The 22042-nt window shown below is 36.0% G+C and overlaps 1 protein-coding gene across 3 annotated transcripts in view; it reads right to left on the reverse strand.

Annotated features, from left to right (window-relative positions):
- The window catches only part of snx19a (sorting nexin 19a), a 103507-nt gene that overhangs the window by 26668 nt on the left and 54797 nt on the right, over nt 1-22042 (reverse strand). For all 3 annotated transcript variants that reach the window (XM_078930500.1, XM_078930499.1, XM_004076394.5), the window contains one exon: nt 1058-1140. The gene's annotated coding sequence lies outside the window, so the exon portion shown is untranslated. The remainder of the gene's footprint in view (nt 1-1057; nt 1141-22042) is intronic.

Here is a 22042-nt window from a genome sequence, read left to right on the forward strand (position 1 = left end):
CCGATGCTACATTCACACCGGCCTCAGCAACGCACGTTCAAGCGATCACTTCTAATGAAACGTAAACGCGCGTTTTGGGCTTACATGTTCAAAACTCTCCGTTCATGCGTTGTTCATGCCTTGCTAAACAAGTTTTTTTAATTCATTTTTGGGCTCTAAGAACGTGCAGTCATTGAACGCTTGCTTAAAGTTAAACCAGTTGAACTTTGACCGATCAGGGACCTGGATTTGGTAGTGAAGTATTGGTAGAGTTCTTTTTAATTCACAGAAGTGCCAATGATTAGAAAGTCGATCATAGAGGAGGAATTAAAGATTGTAGTTTATGTCCAGCTGGGATTTTATGACACCAACTTTCAAACATCGGAATGGAGCTGTGAAAGAAAAAACCAGGAGAAAGATTTGGGAGATATGCTCTAGTAACGGGTAGTGACAGGCCAGTGTAAACACCATGAACCTTTTTGAAGACACAACACATGCCCAGTGTAAATGTAGCATGGCAGTCTGTCAGTTCACCATCCAGTCCAGGAACAAAATCTTCTCTATAGTTCTAAGCTTTTAGTAACCCCAAAGGCTAAGATATGGTACAAATATAACAGACAAAGATGGTCACCCCTTAAAATTCGGGTTGGCTTTAAAATTGAGATAGAAGATAAAGTTCTACCTATGCAACAAAGGAACCCAGCTAAATAAGTTTGCGTGTGTTCTACCTGTATTCTGGACAAATCCCTGTAGATTGAGCAGTAATCTACAGTACCTTCAAATGTTTTGGAAACTGTTGAAATTGTATTTTTAGCTGTGTCTTTTACATGAGTTTAAGCCATTTGGGTTCTGTTAGGAATTACATTTGTGTGGAAAAAAATCAAAGGAACTTTAGTACATAGAAATGGCAAATGAATTGCTGTTACGTTCTAATGTACATGGATCCCATCACTAAAGAGCTTTAAAAGACGTGAAACAGTTGAAAAAGACTTTGGAGTCTTCTGTCTTTATGCTTCAAAAAAGTCACATGGAGTACCCTGGTCTCATTTCTATGGCAACCTGAATGCTATTATCATACCTTGCCATTCAATATGAAAGGAGTTCTGTTGATTGCTGCAAGAAGAGGGTGAAGAGAGACTGCAGCTTCTTCTGTGGTCAAAGCTGAAAAACAGGAGAGAAAAAAATCATCTCAACCACGCACCAAGTGGAAGTCCGTTTGCTGACATATACAAGGCGAGAGCTTGTTAAAGTTTGTGACTTTCTGTTTTCTAAGTAGCAGGAGAAAAAGAGCCACATGATGAAAGTATGGTTTGATATTTTTGAAATAATAATTGCACTTGTTCGCTACAGGAAACATGTTGGAAATAGATTTTTTTTCTTTGCTTCACTGGCCTGTTAAGATGCACAAATTGTAGCACGTAGAACATTGTCCACGTGCTGTTAGCTGATAAAACGCCTTCCTAAAAAGGGTGTGATTCAGAGTGATGACTGAAAAATGAATCCTTCTTTATGTGTTTGCATGTGGTGACAAGAATTATGGATCTACAAACATTTAAACCAGTTTAGGTTAAATTCAAAATCAATTAGAGCAAAATGACACATCTAAAAAGTGTTTGTAAAAATATTCTTTTTTTCATTCATTTTCTTCCATTTGTTCCGTTTCAGGGCCACGGGGCTACCAGAACCTATCCCGGTCACTCATGGGTGAAGGCAGGGGACACCCTGAACAGATCGCTAGTCTGTTGCAGGGCCACAATCACACATCCATTCACACTCACGGACAATTTAGAGTTACCAATTAACCTATGAAGCATGTTTTTGGACGGTGGGAGGAAGCTGGAGAAAAACCCATGCATGTACAGGGAGAACATGCAAACTCCACACAGAAAGGTCCCCCATTGATGTTATGTTTCAGGTCCCCAAGCTGGGACTTGAACCGGGGGCCTTCCTGCTGTGAGGCAAGAGTGTAACCACTGCCCCACCGTGCAGTCTTTGTAAAAAACTTTTTTTTTAATAATCTCAATTTATTATTAAAATGAATACGCGTATTCATGGGTGTCTCTGGTCCCTAACTCCTGTGAATACGGGGGGAAATCTGTAATCTGGATTGGATGAATCCTGGTTCTGACTGAACACACATCAGTGGTTAGCACAGTTATAGATTGCTGGAAAACAAGCAGGCAAAATCTCAAGGACCAGGGTGTCCAGCCCTGACTCAAACATCCACTGATGCTGTTTCATTTTCCTAAAGACTAGCTCAATGCCATGGTGGTGAAGCAGCACAGGGCTCACAATTAACAGGTCAAGGTCAAGGGTTTAAGCCCCTAGTCACTGACTGGTTCAAGGGGTTAAAGCATCAAAACTTTAGGAGTGTAATCTTAAACAGGGGTTTTCAAGATCAAAGTTAAACTTGTATTTATTTTAGCCTAAAGTCTATGTGACAACCACACAGGCACACAAGGGTTGAGTGTTTTATTGCCCGAGTGTCTATTTCCAAAGTAAAAATGTGTAGTTCAGACCTCATGGATGGATGAATTGAAACACAAACACTTACATTAAAATTACAGATTTGCAGCATATACTTTTAAAGAAAATCAAGCTAAATCCATCAGGACACTAGGTTCTTGGGCAAGATCCTTCGAGTTACCACAAGGGGGCCCAAGTCTGGATCCCCCTGGGCCTGTCCCCAGCGTGGACAAACCACAGGGTTGTGTCAGGAAGGCCATCCGGCTAAAACCTCTCTGCCAAACTACCTTGGTGAAAGTTGATTTGCTGTGGCGACCCCTGAAGGGATATGCCAAAAGGCGACCAACATTAACCAATCTTGTTGCTAACTGCATCAGAACTACCAATAGTGTTTATATGAGTTAAAGCAATCCCAGATGGAAGAGAGGGCTCATCTTCATAAAACTTTTCTTTTTCAATTTTCTATATTTACTTGAAATTCCTGAGTCATAATATTTTTCAGCAATTTACGGTTGGGTTTTATAATCACGGTTTGCTAAATGAAAATAAAATGATGCCCATATAATTATAACAAGGAAGAGTTTGGTCTTTTCCTCTGCTTTTAAGCAAACTGGAAATTCGGCAGCCTACACTCAGTCAGACTTTTTGACTTGGGTGAGTCCTGCTCCAGAGGTCGCTAAAAGGAAGGATGCAGGGAAACATAATGTTTCCAAATGGCCCAAAGGCTTTCAAAGACATTGGGTGTTTTTTTCCACCATTTTACACTGCTCCTATTTTCCAGGCATAGCTTTTTATAGATATCAAAAAAGAAGACACTGGCTGTCAGGCAGAGTTCACTTAAAAAAAACCTCTTCTGGTGTGTGAGGACATAATGTTTGCAAATAATATTTGAACTTTGAATTGAGCAAATGCAGTTTATATTTTTATACTATTTTACTTAAGCAAAACCACATCACAGGAACAGTGAAGGATAAAGGGGTCCAGCCTTACAGTTCTATTTTAAATGAGGAAGATTGGGAATGGATAATTCCTTGAGCATCCTCAGAGTGAAACCCTCAGTCATCTTGAAGGATGGTAAAATTTACTAGTCAGGGTCAACTTTGGTGTTTGTTATTACGAGGCCAAAGCAGAAAGACGTTAGCGGTGATCAGGTAAATAAATAAACTGAGAGGAGCTTTTAAAAAGCTGCTTTTCAAGCAATATAAGGCAGGTTTATTTGTAAAACCCAATACACATACCTAATCATTTTAAATGCTTTACAAATACAAAGATATATAAAAATGCACAGACCTAAAGGGTCACAGTGAGTGCAGGATATTGGTTCCAACAGTAAAACTGGGATGCAAGGCTATAAGATTTAGTTTAAGACCCACTACAATTAAAATTGTGTTGCGCTGTGTCGAAGGTCCCGCCCACATCTCAGAGGTAAATTTCTACTGAACTGCTAGAAATTATGTCCTTGTAAACAACACGGGTTTTTGCCTAAAAATAGCATTATCATTATTAAAAGACCACAGGGAAGCTTTTTAAAATAGATCAAAAGATAACCGTACTGGAACTTTAAGTTTACATTACTTATGACGGACAAGGCTAATGGCATAATGTTGTGCTGGTCTTGAGTAGTTTATTGCATATTCCTAAACTATTGTTTTTTTAGCTTGAAATTGCTTGATATGTTTTTTTTTCTATATTCACCAGGAGGAATATTAGCCAGGACTCCCTTGAAAACGAGATTCTTAATCTTTTAATTCCATCTTAAAAATTGTTTGCTTTTAATTAAAACTAATATGAAAGATTTTACAGGTTACAGGAGCAGGATGACAATGAGATTCAATTAATTGAGATTTTCAAATATTGCTGCCCTAAAAATGTAAAAATTTAAAATTAGATCAATTATTTTACTCCAAAAATCAAAATGAGAAAATAGAATTCTCTGGGAAACACTTTAGGGAAGTAAACAAATATCTATTACATGTAAATGATAACCTATATAAAACATTTCAGTTGCTTATGAACAAAGCCTCATAAAACAACATCAAACACGTATATTTTGTTCTATTTTTCCCATCTGCTCAATACGGAGTCCGTGACCTGACATGCTTAAAAAAAAAAATTGTTCCCACGAAATAATATTTCGTGGGAACAAATAAAATGACAATATAAATATGTAATTCCCATGAAATAAAAAATTCATTCCGACGAAATAATAATTCACGTGATAAGTCCTCCAACACGGATGGCTTGCTGCTTCCCTATGTTATATTCTGATATATATTTATCCTGGTGTATTTGAATGCACCTCAATTAAAGTAACACATTGATTGGTCGAGATGCATTATGGGACACGTATGAAGCATGTAGCCTTTGGATGTAAATTGACGAGTAACAAGTATGTTATAAAAGACAAGTTACCTCAACACATCCTGAACATTATTATTCCTGGCATTGCTCAGATGTAGAGGCGGAATGCTTGGTTCTGACTGAACGCTGAACTGAATGCTTTTGCGGCAGCACGGAGTGCGTACCGGGAGAGACTGTGAATGAAGACATGGAGACATGATTACCGATGTTTCTGTAGAGCTTTTTCAAATAAATAAAATCCAATCTCTAAACATCCTCCGTCTCTTCCATGCATTGTCATGGGGTACATACAGACAGAAATGTTAATGTATCTGCTGTAAATCCAAGTATTGCTTATATATGTGTATATGAAAGACTTAACACGTGAATTATTATTTCATGGGAAGAAATTAATTTTTTTGTGGGAACGAAATACTATTTCGTGGGAACGTATTATTATTTCTTGGGAACTTTTTATTTTTTATTTTACCCATGTCAGGTCACGGGCTCCGTAGCTCAACATGACCAGTGGATATTTTCTTAATGACATTTTTCCAGTACAGTGGTTCCTCTATTAGTTTCAAATCAAATGGCCAAAAAATGGATAAATCACTCCAAAATTCACCATAACTCAAATATAAATAAACAAACTGAAAAAAACACATTTTTACATTCTAAAAATGGCCAATAAATATTCATGATAAATGTGGCAAAACATTAAATAAGTTTGGCCATGCAAAGTGACTATTTGGTTCAGCCCTTTTTCAAAAGCTAGCATTATGAGGTTTTGACTCAAAGTGGTCGTCCTCAAAATGTACACCATATCCTACAATTACAATTGGTGAGCTTGTAAACTATGCGTAAGACTAAAAACTCCTCTCAGATTCATGGCTTTACTTTTGAGTAAAGTTATCCACCATTTAAAATCCGGCAGGAGAACTGAACACATTACAATTTTATTATAAAGTAACAGGACACATTAAATCTGCTTATTTTTGGTTTACATGAACTTGTTGAATACTGGTATTGTGCTAAAATAATCAAATCAATTTTATTTTTTCAAAAAAAAACATTATGAATGACATGCAGGTTGTTAATTGATTGATTAATTGATTTGGTTAATTTAAGCATTAATTGTTGAAAATACAATAAAAAGATCACATTGATTTATCAAGCTAATTACAGAAATGATGAAATGCATAGATAAAAACAAGCAAACAAACAAAAACAAAAACACACTTAAGTCACATTTGATTCATTGAATATAGTGATCATTAACTAAAGTCAAGTACAGCTTGATCTATTTCTTGAAAAGGATCGGGAAGAAGCGAACTTATATAAATTGAAAAATGAAAGTTAATTTATGTTACAGTTTGGCATAGTTTACATAATCTGGTTCTGATCAAGTGCATATTTTTTTCCAAGTAACAAAAGCAAGTGCTTATTGATTATTAATTATCTTCAGAAAACATACTTTCATGATTTCAGTAAACAATAACGTAAGTCACACACCATGTAACAGATATGAATTCTCATTGTAATCCGAATACAATTTCAGTTAATCCAGATATCATTGCTACACATTGCGTATCAAGTTACCTGGGAACAAAATGGAGTGCTTATTGATTATCCTCTGAAAAATTATTACATCTTTTCAGTAAGCAGTAATGATTCACACTTTAGGGAACCGATATGTAATAATCTTGATTATTTTCAGTACACATTTTCGCATTAAGCCAGTAATTACTGCTACACATTGCAAATCAAGTAAAGAAAATTGATAGCTTGTTGATTGTAATTAAAACATTTCAGTAATCATTATTGCACATTACACAATTCAATTCAATTCAATTTTATTTGTATAGCCCAAATTCAGAACAACGGTCATCTCAGTGGGCTTCGTACCAGTAATTGTAAGGTAAACATATAATTTTGATTTGATTTGATTTGAAATGGTTTATTTCAAGCAATCAAATAGAAATAATACACAAAAACAATACAATCATCAGCTATACATTCATACATTAACCAATCAAACTTAGGATAATTAGACATATTAATAAATATTGCTTGAAAGGGACTGGAAGGAAGCCAATTTATATAATCCCACCCCTGTTCTACCGTAACCATCAGACAGGATTAAGAATCTTGAAGTATCAATAAAGCACATGACAAAGAAAATTACTTAAATTATTTTTTTTTTTAAATAACTTTTAGAAATCAACATGGCAATGAAGTATCCAAAATATATGCAAATTATGTTACTTATAAAAGTCATTGTTATGCTTAAAAAATTATACTATATCAGTAAAATAGACATAACCTTGTTTCAGAAATAATAGCAAAATTTGATCAAGTATCAAAAGTTAAAAATATGTGCAAAATTATGTTACATTAGTAAAAATCATAAATCAACTTATCAATTTTTTGGAGCAAGTGAAGTAGTATCATTAAAAGTCAATCAATTTAACCATTTTCAATAATTGATTAATCATTTGTTTTATTATTTTTAATTATAATCAAAAAGGATCATAAATGCAAAGAATTCAATAGGATAATACTAAACTTTAACTAAACAGACTAAACTAAACTGGCATCCCTGCCCTTAGACCCCCCTTCGCGGTAAGGAAAAACTCCTAAAAAAACGGATTCCGGAAAAAACAAAGAAACCTCAGGAGTGCCAACATGAAGGAAGGATCCTCCCCAAGGACGGACAGGCGGTGTACCAGAACTCTTAGAGAAAATTAGCTTATCTAACTCTACAATTACTTATTTAAAGTCCAGCAAATGATCTTCATCCAGTTGAAGTTGGGGGACGGCTGGGGGCACGAGTCGAGCCGGAGACAGGACCCACAGCCAGGTGTAGGAGCAGTAGTAGAGGCGAGCCAGAGACGAGGTACTCCAGGAGGGGAGTGGGAAAGAGGAAGAGTACATGAATCGCACTGCACCAAACAGAGGCACGGAGACCTAAATGATAAATTGATACTTTTTTTATTTATCCCACAATGGGGAAATCCTTCTCCACATTTTGACCCATCCCCTGGGGGGGAGCGGTGAGCTGCAGACTAGCCGCGTTCAGGGGGCGACAGCTGGCATTGATCCGCCAACCCTTTGGTTGTTGGATGACCTGCTCTACCACCTGAGCTAAACTGCCAAGGATAGAGGAAAGAAGGAGAGTAGAAGTGGATGAGAATAGAGGACACAACCCCAGTGCACCATAGTTACCCCAGCTTCAAACTTCTTGCAGCCTACTAACAACTAATTGGAATTGTTAAGTTTAATTTAAACAAATTAACAGTAAGGTAAATAATCTCTGAATACTAGCTAGTCTGACAATAAGCCTATCCAAAGAGAAATGTTTTTTACTTTGAATGTAGAAACTGTGTCGGCCTCTCCTACTTGAGCTGGGAGTTTATTCCATAAAACAGGGGCTTGATGGCTAAACGCTCTCCCTCCAACCGTACTTTTACAAATTCTAGGAACCACAAGCAGTCCTGCATTTTGCGAGCGAAGTGTTCTGTTTGGGTGGTAAGAGACTATGAGGTCCTTGATATAGGAGCCATACCATGTAAGGCCTTATAGGTAAGCAGGAGGATTTTGAACTTGATTCTAGAATCAACTGGGAGCCAGTGAAGTGAGACTAACACAGGAGTGATGTGATCTCTTCTGTTAGTTCCTGCTAACAATCTAGCTGCTGCATTCTGAACAAGCTGAAGACTTCTTAAGGAACTTTTAGAACACGCTGCTAACAAAGAATAACAGTAATCCAGTCTAGACGTAACAAATGCATGGATGAGTTTTTCAGCATCACTTTTAGAGAAATATCTCTAATCTTAGCTATATTCCGCAGGTGAAAAAATGCAGTTTTGCACGCCTGAAATATGTGAGCCTTAAATGATAAATCCTGGTCAAATAGAACCCCTAGGTTTCTGACTATGTAAAACCCAATGTAAAACCCTTTGGTTGTAACTAAAACAGCTTTGATTATTTCATCACAATCAACTTTACACGGGTATTTGGAATTATCCAAACACCTGTTGATCCTTAACTCCTCTTATCTTCATATCGTGAAATCAGAGTTTCTTTATACATTTTCTTGAATATTAGGATTTTTGAACAAAGTTTGAGTTCATTACTTAACCCGTTCCAAAGTTTAGTGACACACACAAAAACCTTTCTTTGTGGTTCTTATCAATTTGATCTTGAAGTCCCAACATCCCCAACAGTTTGTAGCTTCCTTTATTTTCTAAGAACTGTTTTTGGATACTGAATGGTTTATGATTTCCCACTGGCTCTGTATAGAAGTTGTACGGTGTAAAAATCAACAAGGTCATGCAGTTTTAGAAGTCTGGATTGACAAAATAAATTGTTTGTATGATCAAGATAGCCGGCTTTATGTACAATTCTGATGGCTCATTTTTTAAGGAAAAAGAGAGAATATGGTGAACTCTTATAATTATTCCACCAAATTTCTGTACAGTTGCTGAAATATGGTATTATTAAGAAGCAATACATAAAATATCTACAGTTGTATTTGAAGATATATTTAGATTTATTTATGATTGCAATACTTTTTGAGACTTTACTTTGTATGTGTCTGATGTGTAGCTTCCAACTTAGTTTGTTATCGATAACAACCCCTAAGAATTTGATATCTGCTGTGCTTTTGATGGCATGATTTATTTTAATGAGAGCTTGGTTTAGGCATTGTAGTTATGAAAAAAACACCACTTTGGTTTTATCTATGTTCAAAAATAGTTGTAATCCATCCCTGATTGTATTTTGTTTAACTCTGTGTTCACCACATTGATAAGTTCCCTATGATTGTCTGTACAATAGAATATATTTGTGTCATCAGCAAATAGTATGAGTTCTAAAAGTTTAAAAACATTGAATAAATCACTTGTGCAAATATTGAATAGCTCAAATTAACAGATTAAATTACATGCAGTAAAATATTGACCTGGTATACTGCAATCCAGAAAATAACAAAATAATTCTAGCAGGTTTCAGAGTTAATACAAGCTCACATCAGGAATAAAACTGAGTTTTCCTCCCCAAATTTGATACAAACTAGCTAACAGCAAAAGACACAGTACCTCCAGAGACCACCGGAAGGATGATTCAGCAGTTCTCCATTAACCCTTTCACACCCTATGTCTCTAATTCTAAACATACCATTTATTCCAGGACTTCACTTAATTTAAGATCACTTTTAACTAAAAAAAACAAGAATAAAACATTAAAGAATATATTTTTATAGAATTGGAAATAAAAGAAGGGTTAATTATCATTAATAATAATACTGACACCTAAAATAACCAGATCAGTCTGGTTTCACAAGCTTTTGATGCTTTGCTCAAAATTAATAGAAATTTTGAAGAAAGGGGTTTGTTTTTAAATCCGCTGTTTTCTTATAATTAGAGCCAAGATTAGGGTGTTTTTTTAGTATTGACACATGGGAAACCCATGAATGAGCCCAACAGAGCCTCAAACCATACTTTGACCAACTACCAATTACAAAATGTTCTGAGTTGAGCATCATAACCTCCGGTCGATGGGCCTGTTCCACTTTAGATTTCTTTTTTTTTTGTACAAAATCTAATGATGTCAGAGGTTATTGGTCCAGTGTACACACAGGTATACATACAAGCACATCTCCAAAAGTGTAAATATTGTAAAAAAGTTCCACATTTTCTGTCTATTAATTTGCAATGCAAAATGTATTTTACAAAGCATTGTTGGAACCTAGGATGAAATGTTAAGCCTTTATTTTTCATCTCATAGTTATGGCTCACTAAATAATAAAAAGCAAAAAGTCAGTGTGTCAGAAAATGTCATTGTTGTGAAAATATTGTCAGAAAACTCATAGTGTCAACCTAAATGGCTAATTAACTTTAAAAAGGAAAAAAAAAAAAGGTTTCCTTGGCATTCAAATGGTATCTCAGTCTGGGTAAGTGAGGCAGACTGCTGACTTGACAGATGTGCAAAAGGCAGTCATGGACACCCTTCACAAGGAGGGTAAGCCACAAAAAGTCAAAGTCATTGTTTTCTGAGTGCTGTATCCAAGTATGCGTGGAAGAAAAAAGAAAAAAGCCAAAAAAGGTGCCCCAGCAACAGGGATAACTGCAGAATTTAGAAAATTGTCAAGGGAAATTCATTTAAGAATTGGGAATGAGTCAGTGCATCAAGAGCAACCACAGACAAATGCTAGGTAGGGACTGCAGATTTCACATTCCTTGTGTCTAACCACTCCCGAACCAGTGGTCTCAATGGTCCAACATCCACATTTCAAATTAAAGCAAATTCTGTATTTCATTTGGAAATCAAGCTCATGTAGAGCTTCAAAAGTCTGGAAAAAGAACCAAGAGGAGCAGAATCCATGAGACGTGAAGTTTCTAAAGTGATGGATTTTGGTGCCATGTCATTTTGTCCTGTTGGTCCATTGTGTTTTCTAAAGTCCATTTTTCCAAGAAATCCATGCCCTCTCTTGACCAATTGTATAGAGATGCAGATTTTATTTTCCAGCAGGACTTGGTAACTGCCTACACGACCAAAAGTACCAAAAGCCGGTTTAACAACCATGGTGTCACTTTGTTTGATTGCCCAGCAAACACGCCTGACTTGAACCCAAAAGATCTATGAGCTGTCATCAAGAGGAAGATGAGAGACATCGGACCCAACAGTGTAGAGGACCTGAAGGTAACTATAAAAAAAAACAGCTTCCATTACACCTACACAGTGCCACAGGTTGACCGCCTCCATGCCATGGCACATTAATGGAGTCACGTGTGCAAAAGGAGGCCAACCAACTACTGAGTACAAAAATGACCAGCTTGACATTTGTGCTAAAAACCTCATTTTTTGGTCTGATATAATTCAAATTTGTTCAAACATTGAAACCCTAGTTTTAGGTTTACATTTTCCACAGACCCTAATCATCAAAAACAAAAGAAACTACTGCTTGAAATGTTTTATTCATTATATGATAATTTTATATAAAATACAAGTTTCTCTTTTTTTAATTGACTAGCAAAGACATCTATCCTTTTTGAGATATATTTGCATGTCGATTGACCAAATATGACATCAAAATATTGGTGCAGGGAAAAAAAACCCTGCAGTAATTCCATAGAAGTTAAAATAACCATGGAGATCTGCTTATCAAAGACATTTAGTAATCTAGTCAATGGCTTTTATTGTCTAAAGTCTGCTTTAAGAGAGATTATTATTTGGTGGAAAATATTTCCAAGAGTAGAAATGAAAAAAATAAAAAAGTCTCTGTAAGAGGAATACGTCAACTTTGTTTAGATTTGAAAAATCACACCCAAACACACCAAAATTCCCTTGGAGCATTTGTTTTTATACGTATGAGATAGGGGTGGAGCAATTCACATGTGTGTTGTCTACTGTGATGACACTTGGTCGTTTTTACGTTATAGTAAAATAAACCTACTGTGCTTCAATCCAAATGGTATTTTCCAATATTGATATAATCCATTTATTTCAATTTCAAACAATTTCATAAGAGTATAAATTGATTTCATTGAATTCAATTAAAAACTTCCCTCAGACAGATCGATCTGATTGGATTGTAGGAATGTAAACCAATTCACTGATTAAGTCGATTAATCGTACAGGACAGGAGTGATAAAAGGAACTGGATTGTTCACACTCACTGAGTCAGCCTTGACCTTTTTTTGTGTACAGAAGTCTTTCAGAGTCAAGAATGTGCCTGACCACTGATGCTGGGATGAACTCATGTACCAGGAGGTGGATCCTAACAGATTTCCACACACTACTTCTGCTTTTCATCTTTAGGTTTGTGTATGAGTACAGACAGAGTGTTACAAATGGTAAATGGCGTTTACTTGCATAGCGCTTTTCTAACTTCCTCGAAGGCCCAAAGCACTTCACATTCACGGTCCCATTCACCCATTTGCACACATCCACACACTGATGGTGGCTGCACTGGCGAACACTGGCCCCAACCTTCCACCAGAGGCAAGGTGGGGTTCAGTGTCTTGTTCAAGGACACTTGGACATATGGGTAGGCAAGGCAGGAATCGAACCTGCAATCTTCCAATAAGAGGTTGTTTGCCCTACCTATTATTTATTGTTGTGTGTGTGATTTTTACAATATATTAATTTTGTTGTGTCTTTACAGATTAAAGCTTGGACTTTACAGTGCATTCATATTTTAGTACATGCAGATTTGCAGTTGCCTTCAGATTAGCCACTGGTTTAAGATATCAGTTAAAATCAATAATGAAGAAATTGGTAACTCTAAATTTAGGCCTTTTTAGGATGTCTCGGATTTACTAACAGTATGAGAGGCATTATGGTTGTTTATAGCAGCCACAGTCCATTCTGTGTGTACTCTAGTAGACCAGAGCAGCCATATTAACATTCTACTCGGAACGGCCACAGAATCTGTCTTCAATGCTGTCTGACTCCAAACAAAAGATGGTGTGTGTGTGTGTGCGCACGTGTGAGACAGCGGGTGCGTAACTGCACAATGGGTAAAAAGAAGAAAAAAAAGCACGGAAAAGGATCAAGGGGAAACAGAGATGAGCAGCTTCAGTATGTTTTGCGGCTGGCATGTTTACACACATCTGAACTGGGGGAGACTTCGTCTCCACAGCAAATACTTCTATTGCTATATTCAGACTTTGCAGATTTATGGGGTCACTGGTGCAAAATCAAAGTAAGCATTCTTGTATTTGTTGTTGGTTAAGTCCACTTAGTAATGTGCTTAGGAACTACAGGATATACAAACCAATGCTAAACTGATGCGAATGCTTCGTTTTGCAGGAATTGAATAAACAAACTTTTCAACAAGCTGTGGTGTTTATCTGTAAATTTGTTCTCCTGTGCTAATTTTGAGGCGTTATATTCCTGAACAAATGTTTCTTTGCAAATACCCTTTTTTGTGTTTGCTCTATAAAGCCCAAAATTAAGCAGTCACGTGAACAGTGTCACTGTTTATACCAGAGACTTTTTATACCTATAAGTAATTATCGCCAGAAGTACTTTCTTGTTGCTGTGTTGCTTTTTGTTGTTGCCTCAAGCAGAATAAGTGACATCTGGAACAAGATTAGTAAGATTTACATTGTTTTCAGAATGTTCTCAGAGGTAAATGTCTTATTTCAAATGATACAACACTTTAAAAGAGGCAGAGGAATCCAAAGTTGTGTACGAATTCCTTCACTACTCACTACCTAATGCACTATATATTGTGTTCACCCTGTTGAAGAATTGTCAGAATCTACAATTCCAAAATGAAGTGGCCAAGAATTTTCCCAGAAATCTCTGCGAAACACCAGTGTGCATCGATGTGCACTAGACTGGCGAACGCATAGCGTTTAAACACTATTTCATGTGACACTTATTTTTTTATTAAACCATCCAAGTTTTTATCATTAGAACACAGCGGATTCATAAATAGTCTTCATGAAATGTTTATACTTGTTAGGTTTTTATGACAGTGAGCATGGTGTCAAAGTGCCTCTAAAATCCAGGGCACTTATATATTTGTAGAAGTTAGGGAGTAGAAAGAGACAACCCACGTTCCCAAATCTCTAGCAGTTTCAAATCTCTGTCTTGAAATTCCTCAGAAAAGTATTTCTTTAATCAGCTTTCTTTGTAAACTTTTACTTATGGAAATATGTCCATTCTTTTTTTATCTGCTCAATCAGACATTTCCAATATGCTTTTGTTTTGTATTCAACACAGAACATAAATATAATTAATCTACTTTACTTTTTCATTTTTTTATACTTTAATATCTTCAGTTCAAGATTTGGTTATTAAATTTAAAAACTAAATTTTCAGACATAATTCTGTATGTTGCACTTTAGTACAAAGATGTGTTATGGTTTTAGGTTTGTACATTTTTTACTTTTAAATGGTGAATAAACACAGAGCCACAAAAAAATATATATTTTACCACATTTAATTAAAAGATATAATGACACTTAAAAAAGAAAATCAGGATGATGAACTTTGGTATTTCAGCCAACCAGAACAAGTAAAAATGGTCATAAATTTGGTCTTAACAACATTCATTAAACCCTTGTGGCCCTCACAGTTTGGCCGTTTTCTTTGCCAAACACAGTGATAGTTGCCATGCAAACTGGGTGCAGGTGACTGATAAGAACTGTTTATAACCCCTCCTACTCATAAGCAGATTCTATTTTTATTTGTGAACTGTTTTTCAGATGGTTCAGTTTGATGATTTTTTCTTAGAGCTGACACATGTGTCGGCTCTATCGCGTCTGAACATGTGAGCCAGATCTCTAAACTTTGATTGTCGAAGCTTGAGCATAGTTTGTTGCTGCATCATTTTGTGCTTTACTCAGTAATAACCATTCGACTTAAATGGCATAACTCAAGCATCTGGCCTTCATCACTGAGGAGCTGTGCCTACTGCGATGCCCTCAGGATCACTGCAGTATTCTCCTTTTTTTCTTGAATACCAGTGCAGCAACAATATAATAAGCTAAATTCACAGGACATTCAAATAACAGTGTATTCTGATTTAGTTCGGATTTTTGAGTATGTGAAAATGTAACATTTTATCTGGAAAATGTCTACATTTTGACGAAGGCCAGAGAGCACATCAGGACAAATGTCTGACTTTTATCTCCATGTCTCCAGGTTAAGGAGACAAGCACAGATTGTCCCAATGAGTCTCCTTACATGCACAGAAGAAGAAAAATCAGATTTCTTAAGTTAGCCCATGATGTAAACCTAATGTTATTTCTTAGACAATTCTTCATATAGTAAACATTTTGATATAACCTTATAATAAAGGTCCATTCCTTAATGTTAATGCATAATAAAGCATCAATTGGCTATTAACTGAATTCACTATTAAATAAAATGCCACATTACTACAGAATACTAAATTAACACTTTTTTTATTTGAGTATAATTTAATTTTAAAGCATGTGCCTTTAAAACACATAAAGCAAAATACATGTGAAAAATTGAGATGCAAATTCTCTTCTCTATCTTCTCTTCAAAGCAGAATCTCCTGTAAGAATAACATCAAACTATGCAATTGGAGAGTAAACTCACTTTCCCTTCAACACATATTGCTTGATCATTTATTTTTTACTGTTTGTTTTGTCTGTTCGGCAGAAGGGAGGTTAGGCAAGGTAAGGAAGTATTCAACATCTGAACAGATTGTAAATATTCAAGTTGAGCTGTGTAGACCAGGAATGAGCTCCTAGCTAGTGACATCACTTCTTCAACATTAACTCAGTTCAAAGCAGAAAGTCAGGTATCCTAAATTTTGTACACTTCAAATGTTTTAATATCATGTCTTTTTGATAGTGCAGGGATGTGTTAATAACTAACCATAAATAAGGAACTGTTATTAAAAAGGATGACTAAATATGCTTTTTTTGCTATGAATTAACCATGTTCTTATGTACATGTATATAAATATAATTTTCAACATTAATATTAATTCCTAATCTTTTTTTATTTTACTTATTTTAGTTTTTTAATGGCTATAATGAAAAACCACCCTGTCTCACTCCTCCTGTGTGGCTAAACAGAAACATGAAAATCTAAATAGATAAAAGGCTCCTGAATAAAACACAGCTGTCTTTAACCTTGTCAGTAAAGTGTCTAAGCGGATCTCCAGTGTCTGTACGCTCAGACACTCAAGTTCCTATAAAACTACCAACCTCGGATGCAAGGATGTATTATATGAAGACAGCTTGTTCTTTACAGTATTTATGTTTCATTAGTATGGTGTCTTCTTGTCATGGTGTCTGAGAGGATTGAAGACCTCTTGAACTTTCTGCTTTATTATTCTGGCCTCCACCTACTCATATCTACGCTTTAACAAAAGCTCAATTCAGTAAGGCCGTTCAATAAGCTGTGATATGCTTTTTGAAATCTGTAGCCTTTACTTGAACCATGAAACCATAAAAAAAACATAATTATCTCTCATAAACGCTTCACAAAAAGCATTCGTTATCACTTATTTAAAAAGTATATGCAGCTTCATGTGCAAAACATGAATAGCCAAAAAAAAAACCTTTTTCACTAAAGACTTGGTCTTTCTTAAATCCCAATAGTTGAAATTTGAAGTATGATCCTACTTATTTATTCACATGTAAAGCAACTGTTTTTTGTATTGAAATGAATAGACATATATACACAGGACATATAATCTCTACTGCAGACAGGATTCTGAACGGTGAAAATAAAGCCTGAAGGGGAATTGACTCATCGGCTGGAATGAACTCTGCTCCACCCAATAATATGTTGAAAACGGCCGATTGGGTGTGAAAAGGTAAAGTTATAATATCGCTGGCTCCACCCAACAACACAGGTTTAAATATGTCCCAGCCTCAATGACTTACCATATTTTTGTGTACCATTGTACCAACAGAAGGGTGGACTCAACTGTCAATCAAAAAACATATCCTAGAACTTTCAACTTCAAACAAAGAATTTAAAAGAGAAAAACCTTTGTGTTTGTCATAAATTGATTTTTTTAAACCAAACTACTTTTTGGATAAATTATTTGTGTAAAATTAGACTTTCTTAAACGAGGGTTTTGAGCAATAGTAAATTGCTCCCTCTTAAAACCAGCCTCTAGTGGTCTTTTGAGGAACTGTAACATTTGGTATTTCTGAGTTTACACCAAGTTTAAGAACGGAAGCTGAGAGTGTCGAAGAAAGGAACAGTTTCACAGGTAGAGTTGAAATTTGTATCAATGTAAACTCTTACATGTCAGAAAAAGGCTGCATTTATATGCAATTTATAGTTATTTAAAAATATATATGAAAAGGTTAAAAAAAATGGTTTTACTTTTATTTTTCACATCCACAATTTTATAAGTTAATGGATACTTAGAGGGAGGTTATTTTAAATTATTTGTTAGAAAGAGAAGAAAGAATTGGACTTTCTGAGCCATGTTCTATGTGATTTAATATGAAATAAAACTATTCTTCGTTTAACCATGTTATTACTTACATTAGAAATGTGCCGATTCCAATTTTCTAAAGAGAAAAAAAACTTGAATTTCTGAAAATTCACATCGACTTACACTAATAGTAAAAACTAGAATAAGTAAAAAATAAGCTGGCAAGAAAGCTGGTTCCACCGCAAAAGACAACCAAAAACCAAAAAAAACTCAACAAATGTATTAAATAGATAACAAATCCATCAGACAAAACAGGTTAGAAATTGGACAGAAGGGGGGCTGGCTTTATCAACAGGATATTATCCAACTTTGTGGGTAGATGGTCACGATGAACACAGATAGAGACACCATTTTAATATTCTTCTTAAACAAGCTGCACAGCCTTGCGCTCATTTTGTCCAAGTCAGTTAAAGCCATCCCTAGCGCTAATTGGCAAATTTGTCAACACAATCATAGAAACTCTTCTTACCCACAACGTCCTAATAGGTTTCAGGAGATTTGCTTAATTGGGGAGAACAATAGTTAATATTAATGTTCTTTCTACACATTAATTGTTTATTTTTTATCCTTGGGAAAAAAAACTGTTAAATCGGTACTTTTTTACTCAATTGAAGAAGATTTTCAGATTAATTTTCCATTTCCTTTAAATGCATAGATAGCTAAAGTTTTAGCAGTTAATTAGTAAAAACCATAAACGCCACGAGTCAAGCCCAGTTACTTTTAGACAACATGAGGCAGAGTTTCTTACAGTATATTAATGCTCATACAGTAAACATGAGCTTCATCAATTGAACCCCTGCAGAGACAGAAGATGGTGAATTTTTTTTAACACAACACTTAAAAAGGAAAACTCTATTGACTTAACATTAAAGGTTTAAAGATCTTTAAATTCTGCCGTCTTGTGATTTGTTCTTTGTACGAGTAGTTAAATCAGAAAAATTCCTATTGATTAAATGCATTTGCGCAAGGTTTCCTGAATTCAGTCAGCTTGAGTGAATTGGAGCTGCACATACAGTACCCAACCGTCGCCGCTCAACACAAAAGTAGAAATTTTTTGTGAGATCTCGACGAACGGTCTGCTGCTTTCACTTTAAATTTGCAAGTGTGACCGTTGTCTCTTGTGCAGCCAAGGATGGTGACAAAGTTTTGCAAAGGCAAAATGAAGAATGACGGTAAAAAGCTGGTTGGGTGGTTTGGTTTGAGTGCAGCAGAGGCGGGCAGGCTGGCAGCGCAGGCAGTAACAAGATGGCGGCGGTCTGCAGCAGAGAATGTAGCGAGCTTTGTCTATGGACAAACGGCACACAAAGAAGCCACAAGTGTAACCTGCCCAGGACGCCAAAGTGCCAAGTGTCAGAGTGATTTGGAGCCAGTCCCTTCCACAGGGTGGAGTGAGTTAGAATGACGCCAGCAGCCTCATGAGCGCCGATAGGTGAAGGGGGTGCGAGAACAATGGAATGGCTGCCTCCCAGACAGAGCTGCCGTACTGCAGAGATAAGGGAGCAGGAAAGAGGGGAGGAGGGGCTGCACAGGAGGTAGATACACCTGCTCCTGCTGCTGGAGAAACAGCAGCGGCTGTGGCTTAGAGGAAAGGAGCTGAAGGGAAACACTGAAGGACAAGAGAGGTCAGAGTTTATCTCAGGACAGTTTAAGGGAGGTCATGGGGGAAGCATGAAAAAACAACAGGTGAAGGAACATTTGGAGCCAAAAGATCCCCAAACTGATGCAAGATCATACATCAATAGAAATACCTCACACATAAAAAGCAAATCATATAATTTCTAGTGGAGTAAAGTGAGTTATAACAGATAATAACACTAAAAATAATAGTCGCCTTAAACTATATTAGGTTTTTAGTGTGCTTTATCTATTAGATTAAATTACTTTCATTTTATAAATAAAATTAATTCCACATAATTATTACCATTTGCAGAATTAGTTTTTGGACTGCACAAAGGTTAGCGCTCTTGCCTCACAGCATGAAGGCCTCTGGGTGGGGGATCCGAAACAGAACACCAATGGGGGACCTTTCTGTGCATGTTTGCATGTTCTCCTCGGTTTTCTCCGGGGACTCCGGCTTCCTCCCACCATCCAAAAACCCACTTCATAGGTTAACTGGTTACTCTAAGTTGTCCCTAGGTGAGAATGAGTGTGCATGGGTGTGTGATTTGTGGCCCTGCGACAGACTGGCGAGCTGTCCAACATGTCCCCTGCCTTCACCCACGAGTGGCCCGGATAGGCTCGGGAAGCCCCGTGACCCCGAAAGGGACAAAACAGGTTTAGAAGATGAAGGAATTAGTTTTGGAAGATGTTTGATGGAGATAATGCCAGCTGCTATAAGCAGTTATGCGTTCACTTTTTTTTTTTCGGTGCATTTTTCATTTTTTAAGCCATAGGAAGTAGTATACGATAACTTAAAATAATATAAGCAACAGGGAATAAAAACGATGTAAAAATGCTTCTTTATTGGAGGATGTTGTGAGATTCATTATGTGAGCAGATTAGGGCCAACGAGTTGAACAACTCAAACTCAAAAACCAAATACGGGAAACTGGGGACACAATAAGACTGGAGGTATTACGTATGACTAACGCATGATGAGGATTTGGCAGCGGAAGAGGGATACAGCAGCTATGTTTGCACTGACGGCAGCTGAGTTCATTGGAAGAGAAACCAGGTGTTACAGGTAACAAGAGGAAAAACAAAGCACGACCACAAAAACCTAAAACAGAAACTTGTGTGAAGTATCAAATTATAAGGTCAAAGGTAAAATACAAAAGGATACAACAGAAATAAATCTGCAGACTTTTTTATAGATGCAAACGCATCTGTTGTTAAGCAGGAAAAAAAAACACAGCTAAAAGAATAACACAAAAAAAATAAAACGTTCACTGTTAGACGTTTATGTCAGGGGAAAATCCAAGCAAGAAAAACTTTTACAGACATTTTTATTCACGATCACAAATGTGTTATTTATAATATACACTTTGACAATAATTTGGTGCAGCCCTTATTAAAAGAAAGCTGCATGCCTCTTTGCATAAAAGGCATGGATGCTAAACTAATTGGTGACAAGAAAGGAACTAATTAGTTAATTGATGTACTCAGAGAATTATTGTTGCATTCTTTAATTGATCTTTTAAGTGGTTGTTAAGTGTTCAGTAATCCATATACCGTAAATTATGGAATTATTCCAATATCCTGCTTTAATCAATGCATTAAATCCTTATTAGTAAAGCAATAAGAAAGATTTAACTATGTGATTTCGAATTTTAAACTCAGCCATAAAAAGGTGGTTTTGAGTCACTTAGCAACAGCAATCGAATGTATCTGTACTGCATGTTCCTTCTTTAAGGTTAAATTTGAACTCCCTTTAATAAAATTCTTTAAATAAAATTAAAAAAACAAAATATTTCTCACCACAGATGAATAAATAGTGGAAAATACAAAATAATTAGTAGATTTAATGAAATGAATGAAAATATATTTTAATGAATAAATTCAAAGAATGATTCAAATAGAAAAACTTTTTTTTTTTCATTTTTGATTGCTGTAGTCATCAAGACTCTTACTCACTGAAACACAGTTCTCCGCTATGAGTTAGCTTTACTCACACACACGATACACAAATATTTGTAATAGTCTTTTTTCCTGCTTTTCTCGTTTTGCTGCATGCAGCTCGCCATTCAATGGCGTTCAATAATGTTCGGTTGTCTTTTATGTCAGTCTTTCCCCCCTCTGCTGACGTTGTCAGTGTGAGTACAACTTAATACCTGACAGTAAATGCGAGGTCTAATGTATGGCTGTTTTCAATGATCACCCTTTTTTTCCTTTTCTTTTTCCTTGATCACCGTTTTGATTGGTTGAATCAAACACCTATCAGGTCTAAAGGAAAAAGCTGCAGCTGCAGATCCTAATAACACTGCGTCAGTTCACATATGATCAAGACATCCCCGAATTTGAATCAGGAATGTTGTTCTTTACGATTCATTTTTTCAGGAGAGGTCAAAAAACTAAATAAATCTCTTTTTTTTACTTATTTAGGGGAATAAAATACAATATGGCCTTTCTTGACACAGAAAACAAACTGTAGATAAAAACTATTAATATATAAATACAGGAGAAATTGTTCAAATAATGAAGACTGAGATTGTACTGAGATTAAGAATAAATCATATCAAAAATACGCTTTAAGCTAAAGTAAAGCAGTTGATTTAACTTCTGAAACAATATTTCAATTCATTTCGTGTAATTAACAAGCAGATTGCTGGAACATTAAAGGAATAAAGTATACCTAAGCAGAATGAGTGA

This window comes from Oryzias latipes, chromosome 14 (assembly GCF_053564925.1).
Source record: "Oryzias latipes strain Hd-rR chromosome 14, Olatipes_Hd-rR_3.1".
NCBI classification, from domain to species: domain Eukaryota; kingdom Metazoa; phylum Chordata; class Actinopteri; order Beloniformes; family Adrianichthyidae; genus Oryzias; species Oryzias latipes.